This window comes from Eubalaena glacialis, chromosome 1, assembly GCF_028564815.1.
Source record: "Eubalaena glacialis isolate mEubGla1 chromosome 1, mEubGla1.1.hap2.+ XY, whole genome shotgun sequence".
Lineage (NCBI taxonomy): Eukaryota > Metazoa > Chordata > Mammalia > Artiodactyla > Balaenidae > Eubalaena > Eubalaena glacialis.
In genome coordinates, this window is record NC_083716.1 from 125,195,231 (window position 1) to 125,220,937 (window position 25,707).

At 43.4% G+C, this 25,707-nt stretch overlaps 1 protein-coding gene across 5 annotated transcripts in view; it reads right to left on the minus strand.

Annotated features, from left to right (window-relative positions):
* The window catches only part of NCKAP5 (NCK associated protein 5), a 1,042,158-nt gene that overhangs the window by 594,932 nt on the left and 421,519 nt on the right, over window positions 1–25,707 (minus strand). Inside the window, exon 1 of one of the 5 annotated variants that reach the window (XM_061199380.1) lies at window positions 23,765–23,932. The exons of the other annotated variants lie outside the window; for them this stretch is intronic. The gene's annotated coding sequence lies outside the window, so the exon portion shown is untranslated. Of the gene's footprint in view, window positions 1–23,764; window positions 23,933–25,707 lie in introns of those variants that run through there. 5 annotated transcript variants of the gene reach the window in all.

Genomic DNA, 25,707 nt, shown 5'->3' on the forward strand with positions numbered 1-25,707 from the left:
ATATAAATATAAAAGATAAGACAACAAAGTATCTGCTTAAAAAATCATAAGAACATATATTTTCATGAGTTTGGAATAGGCAAAGGTTTCTTAAAGAGCACTCAGCAGGTACAAAGCGTAAAGGGGAAAAACTGACAAATCAGCTTTATTAATACTAAGAACTTCTCCTCCTCAAAAGACACATTCAAGAAAATGAAGAGGTAAGCCTCAGGGTAGGAAAATATATTTGCAATACCTATATCCAATTAAGGACTTGAATCTGTAATATATAAAAAACTACTACAAATTATTAAGAAAAAAGAGATATAACCCATTGAAAAAATGGGCAGACGACTTGAACAGACCGTATCACAAAAGAAGATATTGAAATGGTAAACAAACATATGAATATCAGTTTCATTAGTCATCAGAGAAATGCAAACAAAACCACAATTCAATACTGCTACTACCCACCAGAGTGGTTAAGTTTAAAAAAAAAAAGGAAACAACAAGTGTCTGTGGGCAAAGATGTAGAGAATATGGAACTCTCGTAACTTAATGGTTTAATTTTATCAAAGGGAAAAAGGAGAGAGTGATAGCGAACACTAGACGATTATAATGCTGGCACCAACAGCTACCATACCTTCCCACAGCTGTGCTGTAGGGACTGAGAAAGAACGATGGTTGAGGACTGAATTTATCTAGTAATGCCTCGTGAACGAGGTGGATGTGGACCTGAAGCAGAGACGAGTGCAACACTGAATCTGTAGTCTGAGGAGAGAGTGATAAGAACGATTCTAGGGAGGGATGCTGGGGCAGATGAGTGGTGATTGTAAACAGACTAAACTTCCACAGTGAGGTCTGTAAAGAGGAGCCGCTGAGGAAGGAAACTCTGAATACCAAGCTCTATTCTAATGGGAAAAAAAAAATGATTGTCCACACTTAGACAGAATAATGGCATGAAAAAAGCTTGTGAAAAAAGATTTATTCATTCAACCACGTTTATTGCCACTTTCTGGAAACTTTTTCCAACTGGGAAGTGATATATTAGTTGAAGATTAAAATCATTTTACTACAACCAATTTTCCATAGCCATTTTGCTAAAACCAATATTCTTTAAGAAGAGGGTAGACTAGAAAACACACAATGCATTACACAGACCCTTAGCAAGAAGGTACATACATACTGCAACTGATCCAGGATCAGTGACGGATACACGGTGGAGGTAATATGAGGAATGTATGCAATGGCCAACTCATCAAGCTTGCCTTCGTTTCATTTGGTGCTAGAGCATTGTTTTAAGAAACTTGTTTTCATCCTGTGTATGTGTCCTGCATGTGTATAAATTCACATGTATATGTGCACTGAGTTGAAATATAAAGTGTATTTCTTACTGTGGTTTGCAGGCAAAAAAACTTGGAAAACATGCCCCTAGAAGTAGAGCTCTGTAGAATGCATTTGAACAAGGAAAGGCTTGAATGTGTGCCAAAGAATGCTGAATGCTGAACAGATACACAGTAGATGAATGAACAGCCAGTGTAGAGTCTAGAATAAGGGTCTAGAGTAAAAGTCTAGAGTAAGATGACATTCAGACCTTCCCCAGTTTCTGCTTAAACCTTAGGGTTATTTACTTCTCCCTGAATGTCTTATTTCCCAGGCCTCTTTTCAATACCATCAAATGAGGCTGGAATTTAAGCATTTTACACCCAATTCTTCCCATCTGATCTATCTAGCAAATGCTGAGATCTTGCAGTCCAACCAGTTATATCACATGTACCATTTAACGTAATGTTTGTTTGCACTTTTAAAATTTTATTGGATTATACACTTGATTTACAATGTTGTGTTAGTTTCAGGTGTACAGCAAAGTGATTCAGCTATATATGTACATATATTCATTCTTTTTCAGATTCTTTTCTCATATAGGTTATCCCAGAATATTGAGTATTCTGAGTTTCCTGTGCCATACAGTAGGTCCTTGTTGGTTATCTATCTTATATACAGTAGTGTGTGTATGTTAATCCCAAGCTCCTGGCTTATCCCTCCCCCTTCCACGTTTCCCGTTTGGTAACAGTAAGTTTGTTTTTTGATATCTGTACGTCTGTTTCTGCTTTGTCAATTCTAAACCGCGTTCCATTTGGAAACACCTAATACACCTAGCCCTGCCTAATAAGGATCAAATAACTGGCAATTTGAGGCGGGATTGTGTGTTGTCTTTTCTTTAACTTATCTCGATAGTTACGTCTCTACATCATTTTCACTAAATAAATCCAGCTTCAGTGAGGCCAATGGCTGTTTTATGATCATGCCATTAATGATGTTGACATTAAAAACTTTGACGAATGTTAAAAATAATTTTTTACATAGAGCAATTTTATTCTATGTTAATTTCCTACCCCCTTAAAATTATGCAGCCTTCAATTAAAAGAACATAAAAACTTCTCAATCCCTTTAAATTTTACAGCATTAAATTAAAATCCAATAAGCAGTCTCTACCCATGCCTCCACCCTCATCACTTTAAATTAAAAAAGAAAAACTCACTAGGAACCCAAGGTCTTAGGCAGTAAAAGCATTCCAATCAGCTACAAAAAGCATTTATTGTGCGATAATATCCATGAATAGTTAAAGCCCCACTGAAATATCTGAATATATGTTTTCTTTATGGAAGCTTATATTGGGAGTGGAGAAGGCCTTCATTCACTCTGAAACCTGGCGACCTGGAAGTAGGCAGTCACGGAATATCTCAAGTGTATATTCACTTCCTCTTCTGCCCAGCTCTGCCTTTCCCCATACTCTATGGTTTTGCAATTTCCCCCCGTCCCCTCACATCCTATTTTCTGCTGAGGCTACTTGAAGTCATGTTCATCTCATGTTACTTGTTCCAGAATTACTCTAAAATACTTTCAGATATGTTACTATATTAGGAGAAGGGAATTGAAACTTTCAAAGTCCAGTCTGGGTATCTGCAGTTGCTCTGCCAACAAGGCCATATGTTGACTGGTTACTAATTGACCCACCGTATTACTGATGGAGTGTTCAAAGCAGTTTAGGAATTCATCCCTAAAAGCTGCATGGATATTCTGGAGAAACTATTCTCTTACTGCCCAGGAAGAAAACAGACTCGATGTTGAAAGGGGAAACCAGTAATGAACTTGGCCATGCGCAGCTGCCTTCCTATCAGCCAGTCACGTGACCTCCCCTGATTTCATGACAGCCATTTTCAGAAGATGGTACAATTATAATGCTACATTGACTAAGTGGGTGAGTTTATCTGCATTGCTATTGTTTTGGGACTAGCTATTTCTAAATCTACACCCAATCACACAGGGACTATATACATGCTCACCTCATGCCATATGCTACTCAGAAAGTTTCCTTTTGTCTATCTCAAACAAAACCACCCAGGGCTCCATCAAACCAAAGGCAACCTGCAGTTTGGGGATGGAGAGAATGGGCACGTGTCCTAGCCCCACGCTCCTCTCCCACGCCCTTCCTCTACAGCAGGCGCTAAACGGTATATGGGACACTAACGTGTGAGACCATTTCAGGACTGGAGCCAAGAGCCTTGGTTTTTAGTCCACATTCTGACACCAACTTGCCATGTGTTGTTGGACAACCCATTTGAACTTTCTAGGCTTTAGTTTTCTAATTTATAAAATGCAGGGGTAAAATGATGCTGAACTGCTCCTCAACTTTAAAATTCTCTTCTATATGCAGCTGCATAGTTGATAGGTTTACAGTGGTACCCTTTGCTCAGACTGATGCAGTACACAGCACACATAGAACATGACTTGCTCCTGCTTATTCACCTACTGGGTCAACAGAACCCACCCTGGTCCTTGGGAAAACCTTCTTCTTCCTTCCTAAATTCCAGCCAATAACTTAACAGTTCAGAGAAAAATAATGCTCTCCCCACTATAGAGTTGTGGATGGGTACTACCCTTGCATGTTTCTCAGTATCCTACCTTCTCATTTTTTTTCCTTCCTCTGAGTCTGACAAGGAAGATGTCTCAACATTCATTTATCCTGGACTATGGATGTCCCTTTAGTCTCCCCCCCACAGCCCACAATCTGTATCCCATCCCTGATTCCTTTATATCCCCATTCAGGTAGCTGTGGTTGGCAAAATAATGCCCCTCCCCAAATAAAGATGTCTACCTCCTAATCACCGAATGTATAAATTTGTTAACTTACATGGCAAAAGGGACTTTGCAGGTGTGATTAAGTTAAAAACCTTGACGTGGGGAGATGACCCTGGCCTATCTGGGTAGGCTCCATGTAGCTACGAGGGTCCTTATAAAAGGGATACAGAAGAGTTGGAGTCACAGAAGGAGATGGGTTGATGGAAGCAGAGATCAGAGTGATCCCATTGCTAGAAGAGGGCCACAACCCAAGGAACGCGAGCAACCTTTAGAAGCTGGGAAGTCAAGAAGCAGATTCTCCCCTAGAGCCTCCAGAAGGAACATAGCCCTGCCGACAACTTGATTTTAGGACTTCTGACCTCCAGAATCTTAGGACAGTACAACTGTATTTTTTAAGTCATTTTTTTTTAAGTTCATAGTAAGTTGCTACAGTATCAAGAGGAAACAAATACAGTAGTCATTATTAAACTATTTCTCTTTGAATCCCCCCAAGGAAGATAAACCACATCCTCTCACCACATCTTGCACCTTTATCAGTTCTCACGATGGCTCTGCTACAAAATTTAATATATCTAAAGCCTTTATATTCACAAATCTAGTGCAGAAAAGATCAATGCAGGTATTCACTTGGAAACGAGGAAGAAACTATATCCCCCATCTGCAAATGTAGCAGTCAGACAAAGGTTCCAAGTAGACAGAAGAAGCACTTAGGGAGTTGGTTCCAGAGTGATAAATGCTGTGCTCTTGCCAACCCCAGTCCTGGCCATGGGGGTCCCCTTCCCAACTCCATGTCTGAGAGGGCACAATGGTCATCAACTTTCCCAAAGTGGGGAGATACATTCTGGGCAACCCCGGCTGACCCAGGATCCTCCACGGATTTCCAGACAGACTCAGGTCCCAAGGTACCTGGCTTAGGCTGGACCCTGACTTGAAAGCCTCCTCGTCAGTCAGGGAGGCTACATGGATGACTAGAGCCAAGTGGCATGTAACCAGAGTCCTCTGCACCCACTCTGGAGACCACTCACATCAGCCTCTAGCCTTGCTATGGAGCTGAACTCTGGCCATCAGCAAGCCCTCATGCAACACTGGCTCTGCAATCAGCACTGTGTTCCTTGTCTCTGGAAGCAATGCCACCAGTGAGCCTTTAGTCTGGCATAACACCCTGCTAGATGGTGCCCACATTAAAAGGGCCTCCTGGCTCACACCTCTTACTTCAGCCCCAGAACAGCTTAACCCATCATAAATGTGTCCCTCCCTCCGTTTGTTATGACTTTTCTGGTCGCCATCATGCCCCTCCTTGGAGCACATCCCTGACCCTTCTGGCTCTGATTTAGATGTGACACCATCTCCCCATGTCACAAAAACTCTCTATGATTGGTCAGATAATATCCCCCATCACCATTAAGCTGTCCACAGCCTAGTCCCTGAAACCTGTGAAAATATTACCCTACATGGCAAAAGGGACTTTGAAGGTCTGACTGAGTCAATGATCTTGAGATGGGGAGATGATCCTGGGTTATCTGAGTGGTTCCAATTTTATCACAAGGATCCTTGTAAGAGGGAGGCAAGGAAGGTCAGTGTCAGAGAAGGAGATGTGGCAATGGAAGCAGGGGTCGGAGTGACCTGATTGCTGGAAGGGTGCCATGAGCCAAGGATGCAGGTGGCCTCTGGAAGCTGAAAATGACATGGAAATGGATTCTCCTTAAGAGCCTCCAAAGGAATCAGTCTTGCCGACACATTGACCTTAGAACTACAAAACCCATTTCAGACTGCTGACCTCCAGAACCGTAAGACCATGAATTTGTATTGTTGTAAGCCACTAAATCTGTGATAATTTGTTACAGCAGCATTAGGAGACTAATACACTCTCCCAGACTGCCCTGGGTACCACTATCCCCAGTCTGACCTGACCCCAGCACCCTTCTTCCTTTGTTTTCCTGCTTTTTCCCAGGGAATGTTTACTGAGTACCTTCTATGTGCCAACTCTGTGAGCCATACTAATTAGAGAACAACGCACAGTCTCCACATGTATGAAGCTGACCATCTGACCCAAAAACACTAACAGCAAATGTTATGAGAGCTACAGAGGAGGCATAGAATGCTCTCCACGGACTGGATGTTTGTGTCTCCCCAAAACTCATATGTTGAAGCTCTAATCCCCAATGTGAAGGTGTTCGGAGGTGGGGCCTTTGGGAGGTAATGAAGGCATTACCTGAGGGGGGAGCCCTCGTGGATGGGATTTGCACCCTCGTAAAAAAAGACACAGGGGCTTCCCTGGTGGCGCAGTGGTTAAGAATCCGCCTGCCAATGCAGGGGACACGGGTTCGAGCCCTGGTCCGGGAAGATCCCACATGTGGAGCAACTAAGCCCGTGAGCCACAACTACTGAGCCTGAGCTCTAGAGCCCGTGAGCCACAACTACTGAAGCCTGCGTGCCACAACTATTGAAGCCCGCCAGTCTAGAACCTGTGCACTGCAACAAGAGAAGCCACCACAGTGAGAAGCCCGTGCACTGCAAAGAAGACCCAATGCAGCCAAAAATAAAATTAATTAATTAAAAAAAAAATACACAGGAGAGGACACAGCAAGAAGCTGGCACTCTGCAAGCCAGGAAGAGATTCCTCACCAGACACAGTATTTCCTGGCGCCTTGATTTTGGAATTATGAGAAATGAATGTCTGTGGTTTGAGCCACCCAGTCTGTGTTGTGGTATTTGTTACAGCAGCCCCAGCCGACTAAGACACTGCCCATGGGAGCACATGGTGGACGGCTGACCTAGTCTCTGGAGGAAGGAGGCTTAAGCTAGACCTGAAAGACGAGGAGGCCTTAGCCTAGAGCAGGGAGATAGCAGCCAGATGTGCTTTGTAGGCAGAGGAAAGAGGGTGGGTGAAAAGGGAAGCCTGAGAAGGCAAGCCACATCGGGCCCAACTTGTAGGCCATGGCAAAGAGTGGTTTCTTGTTTTTGCTTCTGCTTTAACTTCAAGCTAAGTGGAGGGGTTTTAAACAGAGGAATGACAGGATATCTGCAAACATCAGGTGCCTGTGATGAAATTAGGGCATGGATGCCAGAGCAGAAGGAAAAACAACAGGTTCAAGTCTTTGAGGTTTTGATGAAATGTACAAATGTTTCCCTGGCAGAGTATACATTAATCCACACCTATGAGATAAACCTTTATCAGAAACAATCCATCTTTTGGTGAGCTGGCCACGGAGCAGTGCCCAAGGACCTGGGACAAGAGAGATAACATGCCAGGGAGTGGGGAGGAAGCGTGCAGCCAGGATGGCCCCCGGGGGACAAGGCGCCCAGGACCTTGACCTTGAGTGGGCCCGCTGGCGAGCAGCCCTGACCCCAAGTGAGCAGGGCAGGCACAGCAGGGCGGCCCACTTCACACTGCACTCCTAGTTGGAAGCCCCGGGGGGCTAAGCCCTGCATCGCACCCTTGGCATCCACCACGGGAATGGACGTGATTTTATCCCTGGCTGAGTTCACAGCCTCACAGCAGAGATGAACCTGGGCGCATGCCACCCTGAAAGGGTGCTGGGAAACCGTGCCACACGTGCCTCCCGAAGCCTCGAGGGGAACGGACGATGAGACCATCTGCTTCTGAGGCAGGCGCTGCCCTCCTGGGCATCTCGTGGCCTGCTAATTCCTCAGTGGACCCACGTCAGAAACAAATTCTCTCAGATTTATTTTTACTTGCCTTTGAAGCAAATAGCTGCTGCCAGTCACAGAGCAGTGGAACAGAAAATAGACAACTGTATATATGCTGATCCAGACCCTAAAACTGCCACTGAGCTCCCCCAAGGCCAGGCCAGGCCTTCCCAGGACAGGTCAGGCCTTGGATAGATAAATGCGCCAGTCATTATTTGGTGACACGGCTCTGACCTCACCAGGCACAAGGGTTTTAAGGGGGACAGTAACACTAAATACAGCATCCAGCACATAGCAGATGCCAAAAAAAAAGCATATAAAATCATTCAGTATTGCCTCTGCAAGGCACAACTGCAACTTTAACCTGAAGCAAGTTTGCAGCCCAATAAGAATTTAGATGTTAAGTTTAGAAAATGCAAATGAAATCAGTGCATATACAGAAACCTGAACTCTTGACATTTATTTTCACAAGCTTACTTCTTTTAAAAGCCATGAAACCCAGACATGATACAAATGCCTATTTCTGCCCCATGAATAATCAACCTCATTTTGTTTATTTGAGTGGCTCTCTGAAATGGAGGTCTTAGACCCTGAAACTAGCAGGAAGGCTCCTCGTGTTTGGCCGTAGCCATAACCCACTCAAATATTATTTTAATTTCTTTAGGAAAAAATGATTTCACAGACCCTGAGCTCAAGAATTGGAACTGCATAACATAGGGGGAAGGTAGCTTCAGTGCGTTAACATCATCCTTCCAATACCTTCCAATACCTGAAGCATCATTATTCAGTCTCATCCCCACATCTCCTGATTAAACAAACACGAGAACAGAAGCTCGGTGTGCAGACTGGAGAGATGTTTATTAGCGACGAGGAGAGAGTTCCTGGCAGGAAAGGTTACTTAGGAAAGCTAAAAAATCATTTTTTCCAGAGGTCTTTAAAAAGAAGAAATAAATATACCTGCTCAAGTCAGTTTTGATATAACCATGCCTAGAAGCGGCTGAAAAGAGATTCTCTGAGCTTCCATTCTCACCCCAGGGCTCTCTTTCTGGTCACACAGACACACAAAAGCACAACCTCCAACAACATCATGACTCACAGATGTCGACCGCTGGCCGAAGCTGAGCACCCGCTCAGCACCACCAGACACCATCAGATCAGATCACAAAAGATCTGTGAGCAAAGTGCTGCTGCTATGAAACAGTCACTTTTAAACTCCAAGGACACATTTCTGCTGCCCTGACATTGATTTAGGCAAAGAAGATGCACTAACATTTTCCTACATCCTTGTGGGAGTGAGCCCAGCCATCCCCTTTCTAGAACAGAAGTGTTTGAAGCCACAGTCAGGCTGCCTGGGAGCAATACCAAATGCAAATGAAGAAAGCTTCTCTTCAATGCCAGCCAAAAGGAGGGGCCAGAAGGCTTCGCAAGTTCTAATACGGGACGCCTACAAATTTAAATTCAGGACTGTTGTGCTGCCGGTAGAATTCATCCCAATGCTCAGAATAATCTTCTGAAGCAGCTATTTACAAAAGCAAGCCACGGTCCTTTCCCATCCTCCTGAGGTGGGTGGCAAGCCCAGGGTGGCTCTGTCAACTACAGTTTTTGTGGCATGTGAGGTGAAGACCCTGCCAGGTACCTTCTGGACAGAGCGATTCATTCACATCCCCAGCCCTGTTACAGAATAACCGGTTCTGTGTTTCAGGGTAAAGATGCCAACTTTTCCCAAGTTGCCCTTCTCTGAAGTGGACAACTGTAACAGAATTGCTGATGGGAAACCAGGCAAGAAACCCCCAACTTTGTGATGATGCAAAGCACACTGATAATGCTCAATGCATTTCAAAATATAATAAGTGTTTTTTAAATTTTTTATTGAAGTATAGTTGATTTACAGTCAACTATACTTCAATAAAAAATTTAAAAATTTTAATAGATACATGCACCCCTATGTTCATAGCACCACTATTCACAACAGCCAAGACATGGAAACAACCTAAATGTCCATCGACAGATGAATGAATAAAGATGTGGTTCATATATACAATAGAATACTACTCAGCCATAAAAAAGAATGAAATAATGCCACTTGCAGCCACATGGATGGACCTAGGGATTATCATACTAAGCGAAGTAAGTCAGAAAGAGAAAGACAAATACCATATGATATCACTTAAATGCAGAATCTAAAATATTACACAAATGAACTCATCTACGACACGGACTCACAGATATAGAGGACAGACCTGTGGTTGCCAAAGGGGGGTGGGTGAGGGAGGGAAGGATTGGAAGTTTGGGATTAGCAGATGCAAATTATTGTGTATATATAGGATGGATAAAAAACAAGGTCCCACTGTATGGCACAGGGAACTATATTCAATATCCTGTGATAAACCATAATGGAAAAGAATATGAAAAAGAATGTATACATCTATAACTGAATCACTTTGCTGTACCGCAGAAATTAACACAACATTGTAAATCAACTACACTTGAACAAAATAAATTAAAAAAAACAAAATAGACTAAGTGTTCATCTCTGTGCCCAAGAAAGAAGATTCCTTCAGAAATATAATGAAAGAGGAAAAAAACAATTAACATGTCTTGAATATCTTCTGTATGCCAGGCCCTCTGCTGGACCCTGTATTTAATTTACTTCATTTAACATTCATGACAAGACTATGGAGTCATTAAGGCAAGTATTATTCTTCTCTATTTCATGGAATAGATAGTATATCCCACAAATAAAGCAAATGAAGGCTGGAGAGTAGAGAAGTTAAAGGCTGGAGTTCACAAAGTGGAAAGTGGCAGAATTAGGAAACGTACTGGGAGCTCAGGTCCTATCTACCAGCCCTTCTTCTCCTCAACACTCTCCGCTCGTTTCACTTCCCTGCTGCTCCCACCATCCCCATCCCCATCCCATTTCACCACATTTATCACTGGAATGGAATCAAGATGGGGAGGCAACATCTCAGTTGCAGATGCTCTGTAATGAGACTCTATTTCTGCTTTTTTCAAGCTCCGCACCATTGGAAAGGTCATTTAAAGTCCTAGACTCAGTTCCTTTATCTATAGAATGGGTATAGAGGCCAAACCTAGGTGTATTACAGTGAGAAAAAAAAGGAGGGGGAAGATATGCAAAAGTGGTTTAAAATCAAAAACTCAAATGTGAGGTGGTATTATCACAAAATCCCACCCAGACATGTTCCACCAGCTCCTCTACTGTGTGAACCTCATCATGAGAGAGAACAGTGGACTCTAGCATGTTCTTTAGAAGAGCAACCAGGTTATCTGCCTTCCATTAACTCATGGAGTGGCAAAGAGGCATAAATCCTCTGCTCACAGACTGATTGGAGCTGTCTTATTCATGGCGCCACCGCAAAGGCATGGGAAAGACATCCCTAAAAACTTTAAATAATCAGAATGACCATGATAGTTGGTCTCCTCCAAAGATGACCACCCAATGACCCATACATTTAGGTGTCCATGTCCTGGTGTAGTTCCCTCCTTCACCGAAAACAGGTTGGTCCTGTGAATCCCTATAATCTATAGAACCTGGCAGAAGTAATACCCTGCCACTTCCAGGACTTAGCTTTAAGAAGGTCTAGAGTCTTCTATTTTTGCCCTGAGTCACCATGTAAGAAGTCCTGTTGGCGAGACCAAGTGGAGTGAGACACAGACTCAGCCATCCCAGCATCCCTGCTAAGCCTAGCCTTCTAGCCATCCCACCAAAGCAATAGACGTGAGTCATCTTGGATACTACAGCCTGGTGGAGCCCCCAGAGGATGGCAGTCCCAGCCAACATAAGGACCAAAAGAACCACCCAGCTGAGCCCAAGCAACTCGGAACTGTGAAAGAGAGTACAATGGTAGTTGTCTTAAACCCTAAGTTCAGGAATTGTTTATCGTGCAGTATTAGAAAACAGTAACAATGAGAGGAGGAAGAGGAGGGGGAAAGCTATCTTCATCTGAACCATCACTACATGCCTCATCCTTTACATACATCATCTAATCTTCACTAACACAGGCTTTATGGTACCAATTTACACATGAAGTTGGATGAGGTTAAGTAAGTTATCTAAGGTTGAGAAGAGATGGATTTGAAACTCAGCTCTGACCACAAAGCCCATTTTCTTAATAACTGTGTTATACTTTTCACAAAATATATCATATAATTACTAGTCTCTGATGCATAGTTGGAAAATTGGGTTAACAAAAAAAGTTGCTAATTATTAGACACTTATTTTAAGTAATATAAATGGAGGCCTTGTGGTACAGTGAAAATAGCTCTCAATGAGGAGCTTGGAAACTTGAACTTGACTTCTGACCTAATTACCAGCTGTGTAAAAATGAACAAGCAATTTGACTACCAAAAGGTCCCTTCTATAAAAAATGAAAATAATGTCTTAGATTTTTGTGGTACTTGTGGGATCAAAATGATATATTTAATATAAAGAACTTTTGCAAGCCAAAAAAAGGAAAATAAAAGTCCAATACAAATGTGAAGAATTGTTGAATTAATTTGACATTTCTCTACTCCGTAGTTATCACAGAAGTTCTGTTTCAAACTGTGTTTTCCTGCCTCCTTCCAAGATAAATGTTCATATAAATACTGTTTTGTTTGAGCTTTGGAAAACATCACTTTTTTAAAAATGGGAAATAAACTCAAAGACAGCTATTTAATACATCACCACTTTTTATTAATATTTTTGGAGGCAAAATTGTAAAAAGCAGAAACCTTCTGGCTTCTAGTGAATGGCTATATTCTTCATCCCTTTGATCCACTGATTTATGAGTTTTGTTCCTGGGGAGGGAGCAATGGCTTTCAGCAACGTGTGATGAGAATACTCACGGTCCTGACACAGGCAAAGAGAGGTCTCCTCGTGGTACTGGATACCAGGAATGACGTATGAAAGAGATCATGGCTATAGAGACTGTCTGGCAAAAAGCCAATGTGTATATGAAGTTATCTGTTCTATTAAATGAAATGAGATATAAGGATTCTCATAAAGAGAAACTCTCTGCTCCTTGGGTGGGCAGTGGCAGCTAAGAGCATTACAATATCCTCTGAAGTCACTGCCTAGAATCCTTTTAGCAGCTTTTGTTTTAGAAACCAAATGGTGTCACTGGTAGTCTCAACAATTTATGGGACATCCTTTGATCGGAAATTAAACCTAGTACCAGAATAATATAATACATGTATAAAGCTTAAATTACAGAATTAAAAATAAGAGTTTTATTCGTGAACAAATTATGTGCCAACTCCTGAGTATGAGATGACAGGTGGTACGGAACACGCTTTCTCCTGAAGGGTTAAGATGCTACTTTTCCAAAGGCCCCAAAGCACGTATATTTTCTAGTATGTGAACAAACGAAATATTGTGGCTTCTACTGCAAAGTAGAAGGAACAATGGTAGGTTAAAACTAAATAAAGCAATCTGATTCGTGCCATAATACAAATGTTTAAATAAACCAAGGATAAAGTTGGAAATATAATCTGATCTGTCTGATTTTGAATATGCAACTTAGTTTCTGAGCAATGGTACTCACAGCATATTATGCTAATAAAATATGTATAATATGTATATGTGTTTGCTTACACTTATGTGACATATTCTCATCCGCTCATTAAACAAAAGGGAACGTTACCCACTCTTCTTAAATCTAACTGCATAGAAATAGAAGCTGTGAGTAGGCAGTGAGACTAAAACCTTCATTAAAATTAACAATCCCATTAGGAAAAGTTATGCCTACAAAATAACAACTACTGTAGATTGATTATGGTTGATTCGGCATGCCTTTGTTCCAGCCTTCCTCAAATTGTTTTTTTTATTATGAATATTAATAATATCTTGTTCATGTTTGCTTTTCTTTTTATCAAATAACATTTATGAGACGCTGAAGACTCCTCTTAAATCCACATGTAAAAAGGCAGGGTCAATATTCTCACAAGCACATTAAATTGTGGCTTCAGAAAAAGAACAACAAAGATAAAGATCTTGGGCATATTATAACCATTTAATTAGAAAATGAATGTGGCCACATGAACCGGTAGAGACATTTGATGATTCTGCCTTACCATTCTACAATATATGAAAGAACAATACACCTGTAGTTTAAAAAAAAAAACAGCAAAAATTTCTGTTTAAATCTAGCACACTTGAGGTCATTCACTGACAACTGTACCCAGGTAGGTATTTCCTTCTAAGCTGTGCCCTCTCTCTCTGTTTTCCTCATCTTCCCTGCCTTCTCTCCTAGATTCATGTAGCAACAGAAGATCATTTAATGCCAACCAACCAAACAATAACAATGGCTGGACAACTGGGCTGGAGATGTCATAACAGTCCCATTTTCCCCCCTACAGCCACTGGTCTATAACACACTGGTGGAGCATGCACAATACTCACAAAAGGAATAGGTGGATTTTGCACTTATATAGTCATTTAGACAATGGTGACAGCCAAATGAAGAAATCAGGCATCAACATAAATGTCTTTAGTCTGAAGGATTCAAAGTGCTCAAGGACACTGGTTTACCTACGGAGCACAAGTTAATTTCAGAGTGAGGCAACAATGGACAGAGCTCTGTCAAGCAAGAATTGCACGGAAGACAAATATGTGATATCGCTTATATGTGGAATCTAAAAAAATGGTACAAATGAACTTATTTACAAAACAGAAATAGAATCACAGACGTAGAAAACAAACTTATGGTTATGGGGGGGGCGGGGAGGGGGGAGGGATAAATTGGGAGACTGGGATTGACATATACACTCTACTATATATAAAACAGATAACTGATAAGGACCTACTGTATAGCACAGGGAACTCTACTCAATACTCTGTAATGACCTATATGGGAAAAGAATTTTAAAAAGAGTGGACAAATGTACATGTATAACTGATTCTCTCTGCTGTACAGGAGAAACTAACACAACATTGGAAATCAACTCTACTCCAATAAAAATTAAAAAAAAAAAAAAAAAAAGAACCACATGGAAGCACAACTCAGGGTTTTCAAGGCCCTGAGAAGCACAAATCAGCAATATAAGTGGAGAACCAAAAGGATTCACTTTATGGAATTTCAAACAATAAAAGAGAAAAATATTCAGAAATATCCACACTAATACCCACAACTACTTTGAATCATTTGCAAGCTTTCAAGTACATGAACAGAGTTACAATAGGTGTAGCAATGGAAAGAAATAAATATAGGGAATACATGAGTTATCAAGCAGTTAAATGCATTTGTATTCATAAATATGTAAGAAAACTGGAAAGCTTATCATAACTAATTGCTCCCATGAACAGTTTTAGAGAAAAAGCAGCAAAGCCTTTCATTTTATACCACTGCATTATTCTGCTGCTTGTTTTGGGGGAAAAAAGTGTTAAGAACATTTCTCGAAAATAGAAAATCATCACGGAAAAAGAAAAATCATTATTCTGTGTAATCTTATGTGAACAGCCAAAAGCCAGATGCATGATTTCCTGCACAGATTAAACAGAACGTGCAGTCGGTGAACAGACCTGGAGTCCAGTCCTTGGAGACCAAACAGACAAATGATGGGACTCAACCCTGTACGTCGAAATCTCAGCATCTCCAGGGATGAATCAACTCAAGAGACCTGGCAGCAAAACTGGTGTGACGCCTATACTGTGCCCACTGTCATTTCGGATAAAGCTCCCCATGAGGAAAACCAACAACAGTGCCCTTTAGCCAGACAAAGAACCAGATTCCCAACAGCAGGGTGTGGTCTCTTCTCTGTGTTGCAGACACTCCCTTGGCAAATACAGGCCACTTCCAATTCAGGGAGCTCTAATAGCTGCATGGGGTCATTTATGGCAATGTTATACCACACACATGATTTGAAATAGCGGGACTGTTTTAAGTGCATTTTATAGAAGAAGTATTTGGACTATAGAGCACCCACCCAAGAAAAGACACATGCCTGCAAAGACACCCCAGTTTTATCAAGTTTTCACTGCTTCTGAAAAGCAGTGCTAGATAAGAGCCTTGCTAGATAAGGCTCCTAAGGCAAAAGAATCTAAAAGTTTGGGGCCCTTCCTGATTCTCCATCTTGGCAACTCTTTTCCATCTGGTCATTGAAAAAAGAACGGAGGTTCTTACACTGTGAGAACTCATGGAATGTCCCTTCTTTCCTATTCTCATGCCACCCCCCTAATCCAGGTCTTCATCCTGTCCTACTGGACAGAGCCAGTCTCCTATTCATCCTGCATCCCACTCCCCACCCAGATCCCACCCCCTATGCACGTCTTCAGGTGCGTGCTTCTAACATCTTTCACCCATACAGCCTCTGACTCAAAAACATCAATGGCTTCCAAAGCATTTTCCAAAATAGGCTCCCCATTAAAAATGGATTCAGCGATCAAAGTATTTTGGGAAACTTAGAGATTACAATGCAGATTAGCACATTAAAGCCTCGGAGAATGTCTGCAGGAGAGAAAATCTGTTTAACTTTCCCTTTCAACTATGCAGACTTGTTTTGCAGGTGTGTTGTACACCTACAACACCCAGCGGAACTACTGTTCCAGGGAGACACGTCTTGGGCAACGCTGCCCCAGAGGATCAAGTCCAAAGTGCTCAGCACACAGACACTGAGCCATATGGATGGGTCCCTACTACTTCTCCATCTTCAGCAACCCCTTCTCCTCCAGGGCTGCTTCAAGTGCCTGCCTCAGAGGCTGAGAGCAAGCCCTCTCCTGACTACATCTTTCTCCCACCTCCTGTTACGCTGATTTCCTATGCTGTTTTTGTTACCTTACGGGTGTGTTTCCTCTTCCACCTAGATAGTAATGTCCTCTCTCCTCCAGGACATTTGTATCTTGAAACTAATTTTATAATTAACTTATAACTAATGACATTCTGTAACGACTTACTACGAATTCATGAAATCTGGGACAAGGTCTTGTGCAGTGTAAGTGTTACACAAATGGTCTCTTTGAATGAAAATAAGGTGGATGTCTCCAAACATGTCAGTGTAGGAAGAAGAAGAGGGTGGCCATAATGACACAGAATGAAATCCTCAGAGTAATCGTAACTTAGCAGAGCGGGGGAGGGATGTCCACAAAGCAGCATCAGGATTCCAAAAGTTCTGGAAAACCACCACCAGTGCCAGAAATGTCTAAGGGGGAATCCCAGACACAAAGGTGTGTACACCAAACCCTAAAATGGACTGTCCAGTGAAAAAGAGGATGCATTCCCCAATATGATCTGAGGTAGACGTGATGATATGCAGGAAGAAGAGAAAAATGACAGTCCTTTTGGGCTATGTTAAATCCCAGGTTAGCTAATTTCCTAATTCCTAACATAAGAAATTCCTAAGCTTCCTCACTTCTCCGTTTTCTTCCTGCTGTCTAGTTAACAAATATGTATGAAAAGCCTTAACGCATTGAGGACTCAGCAAAAAAGACAAGTGGAAATGCATCAGGAAAATCAGGATAGACTCTGAAGTACAGAGGAACAAAGGTTTCTACCTTCTGAATGAAAGTCTTAGTGAAAGATAAGAACAATTTAAAAAAATACCTTAACGCAACAAGGATGAGATCGGCTAAAATAATTCACAAAAGCAGGAAGCGGGCAGAATCATGCAATGGCAAATGTGTCTGTTTCTTTTGTTTACTTGTTTCTTTTGAGAACTAATGCCTTTCTGTTGCTCAATGTTCAGTATTAGAAGAATGGATGCTGGCTGCAGTCACTCTAAGTCTGACACGCTGCCTGACACATGGTAGGTACTTAACCCCAGTCTGTTGAGGCAACTTATGAATAAATAAGTGAATGAAAGATGGCAGGCAAGAAAGCCTTCCAGTGATGCAGAGAAATGCTGTGTTTGGCTGGAATTCTTTTTGTGCTGGAATTCCTTTAAACTGGAACACAGCGGACACTGAGTTGTAAAGATCAATCTATGCCTTCTCAAGTGAATACCTGTTTCCCTTAAAAATATCATTATGAAGGATTAAAATTCATATGCCCAACAAATATTTAGATAGCCTATGTGATTCCCTTTTCATCTTGCAGTGATTCAGGCAAATTTAGGATTCCTAAGATAAAAGCATCACTCTAGAAACTTGAGAAGACAGTCCATTTTATACAATCTCTACGGGAAAAAGATGGAGAGTGACAGCTGAGTTTGGACACCTGTCACCAGGGAGGAGGTATGGAGAACAGCATTACAATATTAGAATATTAGCATGTTTAGGTGAAAAAACAAGGTGTGACTAAAAGGAAAAACAAAAGAGGAACAGTCTGGGAGAAGTCAAGTTATCAGAATTTGCATCAGGTGAAATGTGTATTGAATCCTATATTTGACTCTGACGCCAGTAGTCAATAATCTATGCTATTTTAGAATGCCATACTAACCATTTGGCACATGCAAATGTGTATTTATAAACTTGATATGATTCACGTTAGAGAAAATTTTGGTAGCCTCAACGTTATACGATGAAAAAACAGAAATAAATCCAAAAAATCACTGATGATAATGTGGTCTTTAAACTAAGGAAGAACTTCACAAGGGAGGTAAGACGTTTTCCCTGGAGGCATTTGCAATAAAAATGAACAAAGAACTGAGAAAGGGAAGAGAATGAATTCCTCGCTGGCTGGTTAACAAAGCCCAGTCTTTTCTTTCTCTCTTTTCTATAATGCTGTGAACAGAGTGTAAGGGATCAAGAGATTGTTGAACCCAAATCCAACCTTGGATAATGTAGTTATTAAATAAAACACTATCAATATTTCCAAACAACTCATTCAAACCACCTGAGGTAGGCTTCTCTGGTAAGGATAACTCTCTCCTTTGCAACCAATAGTATTTTGTTAATAACACTGCTATGAAACTTAAGTTTACCTTTATAATATCATATCTCTACAATGGAGAAATAACATCTCTCTCACAGATCTCAAGACTGTTGCCACCTTTAATAAAGTATGTGTCTGACACACACCAGGGCTTACTAAGTGACAGCTGTCTTTATTATGGTGACGTTCCTTATTATTATGCTGGTTTTTTTCTTATCATATCGACACCTCCTCTCTTCCACCTTGAAAGCTGAGAACAAACCGTGTGTTTCATCTCTGCATCCCTGCACTGTGTGAAACACAGTGCCTTTCACAGGCAGTGGATGAACTGAACGTTAACTGAAAGTTTCTAGGTTTACCTTAGAGACTAAACTGTTTGCATCTCAAAGAGAGAAAGAGGTGTCATCTCCCATCATACTGGTAGAAGGCATGTGCCCCTTCAGAAAGTAGCTGTAAGGGCTTTAAACTGTAACTTCCCTATAATGGTTGTCCTCTGTGGTGTACTGGGACCTGGTTCAAAGATGAGATGGATGTGAAAAAGGCAGTCTTACCAGGTTCCAACCAAATGGAAAATAACATGAAAAGACCACAGAAGAGAGCATATGCTAATCTTCTTGAGCATTCGGTACTGTCCTAAGCCCTTGAAATATGTTAGACTTTATACTTTACACCTTATAAATGCATATTGTTTTCTCTTTTATTAATAAGGAAACCACATCGAGGTTAGTTATAGACATTAATAACTTTGCCTCAGATTACATCGATGGTATCAGGATCTGAGTCCAGGTCTACAAGACTCCCAGGTTTAAACTCTTAACCACCTGCCAGGTAAACTTGCAGTTTTAGTAACACTCTGAGTTCACGATCCATTTAGAGGCCATAGTCTTACCTACAGCAGTAGGTGCTATGACCTATTTTCGACATCTTTCAACACAACACAACACAACATACACTGATCCATTTGCTTCCCTTCCTTTCAACTCTCCCTAGCTGTCACAGAGCCTGAGAACCTGGGCACCAGCATCCTCCTTGACGCATTTTGTAGGTTAAGTTCATGTCAAGTAACATGAAATAGTCATGCTCTCTGAGATGAGCAACAAATTCACAGGGACTGTTTACTTAATCCACTACCATCTAAGAAGACTGAGCAGGGGAGACACATGAACAGAGTTACTGGGAGAGAGAAGGCTGGAGGAGAGTAATATTTAGGAAGCAATCTTGGTCAGAGGCAGCAGCCTTCGGCAGCAATACCGTAGGACTTCACTGCAGCAAGAAAGCCTCTCAACCACCCACATTCTGTGTCCTTTAAACCACACCTACAGAAAGCCCAAAGGGCAAAACTATCAGATATTTGAAAGGAACACAGCTAATGGATCAGATGAAATGGCACAGCTCTGCAGAAAAAGCAAGGAGGCTTGGAACGCAGAGCCTGGTCTCTAAAAATGCTCCTCAACAAATATTTATTGAACAGATAAATAACGGGGCCTCAGATTAGAGAGTCGGGGGGGGGAGACCGACCCCCCTGAACCAGGGTGACGTTAGCCATCATCACAGTGCCCACAACTTTCCTCTGTTCATGTCTCTCACATTAAATAAGAAAATCAGAGGAGGATGCCTAGGGTTGGAATCAACCACACCTCTCTCTAAACTTCATTTGAAAACCTCAGGGATCCAGCAGAAGTCCCCTGTCAGAGGAGGGTCCACTAGGTCCAATCGAATCCCCCCCCAAAAAAATACATATATGTATAAAATACATATATATAATACATACATAATGTGTTTTTCTTTGACATACAATCAACCTAAACATGTAAGTTCAGCTCTAGTCAAAATGTTATAATGTCTAAGAATGAAAATAATACGTGGGAATGCCAAATAAGAGTAACAGGATTGAAAAAAAAGATTCTCCAGCAAAGAAAAGCCAAAAACCAAAAAACCAAAAACCGAAAAACCAACACATCTAAAGGTTTCCACAGAGCCTCATGTTACTAAATAAGAAAAAGCTTCCTTGGGTATCTCCATTCTTTCCTAACAACAGACCTTACTCTGTGATTACTTTCTTGGCTTATCTGTTATCTAGTGGTACCCACAGCCAGCCTCTGGCCATAATCAGCTCCTTATGATATACCATCTTGCTTGTAAACCTTCTCGGAATAAAACTTTTCAAAATGACAAACAAGAGCCTCGCATGATGTCTGAAATGCCAACCAAATTTTCTATCTATCAGTTGGCATTCTAGACATCGTTTCTGGAGGAGAGTCACGAATGATATTCACAGCTGAGACGTGAGAGACAGCTGCCCTCCATGTTGAAGAGTAAGAGAAAAGGAACAAATCTACGTAAAGGCCTTCTGTACATTTTCCCTATAAATGATAACAAAGAGAAATTTCTATTTATCCATCTGTTTTCATAGACAACCCCAGTTTTCAAAGTAGTGGGTGAAAAATGACCAAAACCCTGATTGTCTTCATATGGCTCAGACAAGGCACCAAAACTCGTGTTTTATGCTCTAAGTACAGAAAATTGCTTCATTTCTGAAGTAAATATATACCAGAAACTTGCGGATATCTCAAGAATGCCTTGTAGCTAAAGAAAGTAACGTCTTGCCTACTCATTTTGCTTAATTTGCTAGTCTCCCAGCAACTTTGCGCTAACACTTTCATCCCATTTTAGATCCTGGGATGAGGCAATAGTCCAGAGCCCCGGAAAGCCTCCACCTCCAGCCGCCAGCCCTCTCAGGATGGAGTTTCTTCCCAGGATGCCTTTCTGGTACTGTGCATGTTCCATGCATTTCACTTATCTTCCCCAAGCTGCATTTCGCTAACTAAGCTTCATAAGCTTCTTCTGAATTGTTTATTCTGTTTTAAAGCTCCATCAGCTGTTGGGATGATTTGCAAGATTCTTCTTCTTTTTGGTTAAGCAGGATTGATGAGCCTTACTGGGCCTTTTGGTGGAATCCCTGCTATTTAAAATTCCTGCTGCTGGGATTAAAGCAGATAAAGCCTGTGAAAGCCTTTTGTAAACTGTAAAGTCCTGGTCAAATGCAGTGTGCTGTTATAATATTAACCATCATGGCAATAACCACAATCCAGCTATAATGGAGGCTTTAGAATGATGATAGCCATTTGGGCTCTGTCTCTGCTCCATTCCCAACTCAGGGCCTTGGTTGGTGTCCAACACTGGAGAACCTCACAAGAAAGTTTTGTTGGCACGAACAAATGAATGACTTCAAAATGTCACATCGTTTTCCAAATGAATGTCCACAGGCAAAACGAAGCTAGGCATGACAATTTAGAGAGTGAAAATACTCTGCTCAAAATACTGGGGTGCTCAGAAAAATACTGCAGAACAAAAACTTCTTTTAAAGGTAATTTCATTGATAATTAAATCTGGCCCTTTGCCCTCAGTACTGGGGAGGAAGAGAAGGGGTACAGATGGGGACAGGAATTGCTATTAGTCCGGAAAAATTTCTATTAGTTCACAATAGCTTAGAGGAGGAAGCTGCCATCCCAGAAAACGGGAGGTGGTAATGAGTTTGGGGGGTTAATATGCGAAAACACAGAAGTGGTAAAGGTCATCCCAGCACTGAGCATCCCAAGCTCAGGCTTATTCCCCAGATTGTGTCTTTCTGGGTTGGAAAGGACCAGCTCTCTGCGGGAGAAGGGAAGAGGCAGTGCAGTGGGAGGAGAGGAGTCGCTGAGGAAGAGGTACCGATAGAAAAGGAATTATTTTTGGAAAATGCTTTCCTGAGCACTTGCAGGAACAGTTCCGGTCATTAAAGACGTGATCTATTTTAAGTAACTATGTGTAGGATGCAGTGTGTGAGCTGACAGTAGAAAGGAAGATGATCGCGTCCAGAAACAGCGGCCTCGTTTATCCGTCGCAATAGAATCCTTGAGAATAAGAAGGGAAACTCACTCGGGGGAGACTGTTGGTGACTCAGGAAAGCAAATGCAGGCACCAAACCTACGCCTAGGGGATGAGGCTATCCTAAGAGCCCCTTTTTACTAAGGGGTGGGCTGGGGCGGGGCGGGGCCTAGAGTTGGGAAGGGTAGCAGGCGGTCTGCAGGGCTCCAGCGGCGGGGAGGGCCCCTGCCCCAGCGTGGCCGCTGAGTTCCAGAAAATATCGCATTTCTGCCCATCAATCAGCATTAAGCTGCGGTAGGGGCTGAGCTTTCGGCACAGGCAGTTGCCAGTAGCAACAGGGCACACACCAGTAGCTCCTGGCGAGCTGGGGCGACAGCAGCCAGTGAGGGGCTGCCAGGGCCAGACGCCCTGAGCCGGGTAGACAAGGTCAGGGACCCACTGGTGACGGGCCTGGGGAGGGGGTGGGGATGAAGGCAGGCCCCAGGGGCCACAAGGTGGCCCAGGCCACTGGCCCCCGGGGGTCGGGGGACGAAGGGTTTCCGGCGGCACAACATTGCCTGTGCCAAGTACAGCAGCCTCCCGGGCCCCCCTGGAGGCGCCTGGCTCTGCTGGCCCCGGGACACAGAAGTCAACGCCAAGGGGCAAAAGGGGCACTGGTGCTGTGCTTGGGTGCGCCGGAGTTGTCAAGATCCGCGCCTTCCCCGCCACCCCTTCCCCCTTCAGGAGTCTCTGGAGGACGCCAACGTGGAACTGTGTCTGCACGTGTGCTTGTTTTCATTTGCGCTTCCAGCGCAAAAGCGAGGCCCCACGGGTGGAAAGGAGGGAGGGTGTGTGTGTGTGTGTGTGTGTGTGTGTGTGTGTGTGTGTGTGTGTGTGTGTGTGTGTGTGTGTGTGTGTGTGTGTGTGTGTGTGTGTGTGTGTGTGCGCGCGCGCGCGTGCGTGCGTTGTGCGGAGCTCGGACTGCGTGGGAGCCGGAAGGGGGATGAAAGCACGCACACCCGGCTCCCACCCACCGCTTGCGGAGCGGGGCCAGGTGCAGGCGCTTGGGGAAGAGAGCCCGTGACCTCGTGCCACCTCCCCGAACTTCTCCCCCTGCTGTTGGGATCCGGTAAGGTGGAAAAAGAAGGGCGACGGTGAAGGAGGGCGGTAGAGGGCAGAGATGGACCGAGGAGACCAGAGGGAGGCACAGAAGCAGGGAGTCCGCGCGGACTAGTAGAAGCAAAGGGGCCGAAGGGTCAGGCTAGGGAGCGCGGGCGGCGTGCGCGGGAGGCGCGCCCGGGAGGCGCGCCCGGGAGGCGAGCGGGCTGGCGTCTCCTTACCTGGCCAGTGGTGGAGCATTTTGCAGCGGGTCGGGGTCGGGGTCGGGGTCGGGGTGGGCAGACCCTGCAGTGCGGTCACTTCGGGGGCAGCAAGGCGCTGGCCGCGGAACTTGGAGTTGACCAACTTGCCATGTCCGGGGCTCGCGGAGGCGTCCGGGGCTCGCGGAGGCGTCCGGGGCTCGTGGAGGCAGACGGCGCTCGCGGAGGCAGCCGGGGCCACGCGCACCGCGCCGCCCACGCGCGCCCGGCAGCCAAGCGTCCTCCGTGCGCTCTTCCGCTTTGTGTTGCGCAGGTCTTCCTGCGCCTGCCTCCCGGTGTCTCGGTGCTCTCTCGGCAATGGACGTTTCCCCGGCCTTCCGGGAGGCCCCTCGGGTCCGCGTGCCACTTTCCTCCCGGAGGCGCGCGTTAAACAGCTGCCCCGTCGCGCCTGGCGGGGCCGCGCGGTGCGCTCCTAGCAGGCGGCTCCGTCCCACAGATTCCCGCCCCCCCACCTTCTCCCCCTCCCCGCCCCTCCGCGGCCCCCCCCATCAGAAGCTGCTTAGGATCAGGCTGTCAAATCCAGCCCATCTGCTGCAATCATAATCAGTCTCAACCGAACGGTTCTGACAAATCTCTGCCTGGAGCCGGAGTTGGGGAAGCCGGTGGGTGAGGGGAGGGGAGGAGGGGGCGACAGGGACTCGCGCGGGGAGAGGGGGGCCTGTGAGGCTTCTATTGTCTGCCCCAAACAGAGGAACTGGAAGGGGAAATGGGGATCCCGAAAGAGAAATAGTGCTTTCCTTTCCCAGTTCCCAGTAAGAAAAATCAATCCATTCCGGCAGGCCCCTGGCATATCCCTCCCCTTACCCGCATCCCAAACCGCTGTTTGCTCTGTCTGGGTGGAACGAATTTCTGCTAATGAACTGAACAAACAGCTCCTGTAATCTTATCATCAGGCTGATCCAGAGACTGGCACGGATATCCAAAGTACAGTATTGTAATTGGCAGGTAAGAGCTGGAACTAACAGTCGTTTGTCTGGAGTCAGAAGTTGGTTCCCAAGTACATTTGGGGATCAAGTTGATGGAGGGAGAATCAGCGTGTAATTCGCGATGAAGCTGGGCCCTTTGCCTCCTGTTGGCATTTTGAGAGATAAAAGGAAAACCTGATTTGGGCAAGAAAATGCTGCACTCAGTTTAGCCCCAGCCTAAGTTTAAAGAATTCTTTTATTTCCCCCCATATTCTTGTGGAAATGCTCTTCTTAAAGAAATGTTACTTTATTAGAAAATCATGACTTCTAAAACTGATATTTTTTTCCGACTAACATAGTTTCTTCTACAGATGAAATAAGGTGCTCCTTTCCATAATATACTTTTAACTATTTTAATATGCCATATTTCTACTGGTCATAGGCTTTTGAGGATTATGGCAAAAGTTTTTTTCTTTTTTACTAAAACTAACAGCAGTCCTAGATATACATAAATCTTAAAGCATAAAGAATACAACCAATGGGATTATGCCTGGTTTTGTACATTCTTCTTAAGTGCTGGAAAAGTTCAATTATCCTGAATGACAGTATTTGTTAGGGAAATAATTTGCTGGATAAACCAATCACCAGTTGAAAAGTGGAAGAAAAATGTTAAGCCATTTATTCAGATAGGTATAAGAGCTAGGCAAAAGTAAGTATACTTTACTGTGAAAATTGAATAGAGCTTCAAATTAGTGCTCAAATCTTTCTTTTGCTTTATGCTATAGTTGAGAAATGTGGGCAAGTCACAGTAAGCCCCAAATTATCTAGCCAGAGACTGTGTCCTCTATTTATTTTACAGCCCAGCGGTACTTACAACAGCATTATGCAATCATGGGCACTCCATGAGTACCAGTGGTTTGGATTTTTGATTTACAGCTCAGAATTAAAATCATTTACATCACTGTGGCTTGACAGGTGAGGTAAAATGAAGTTCAAGGG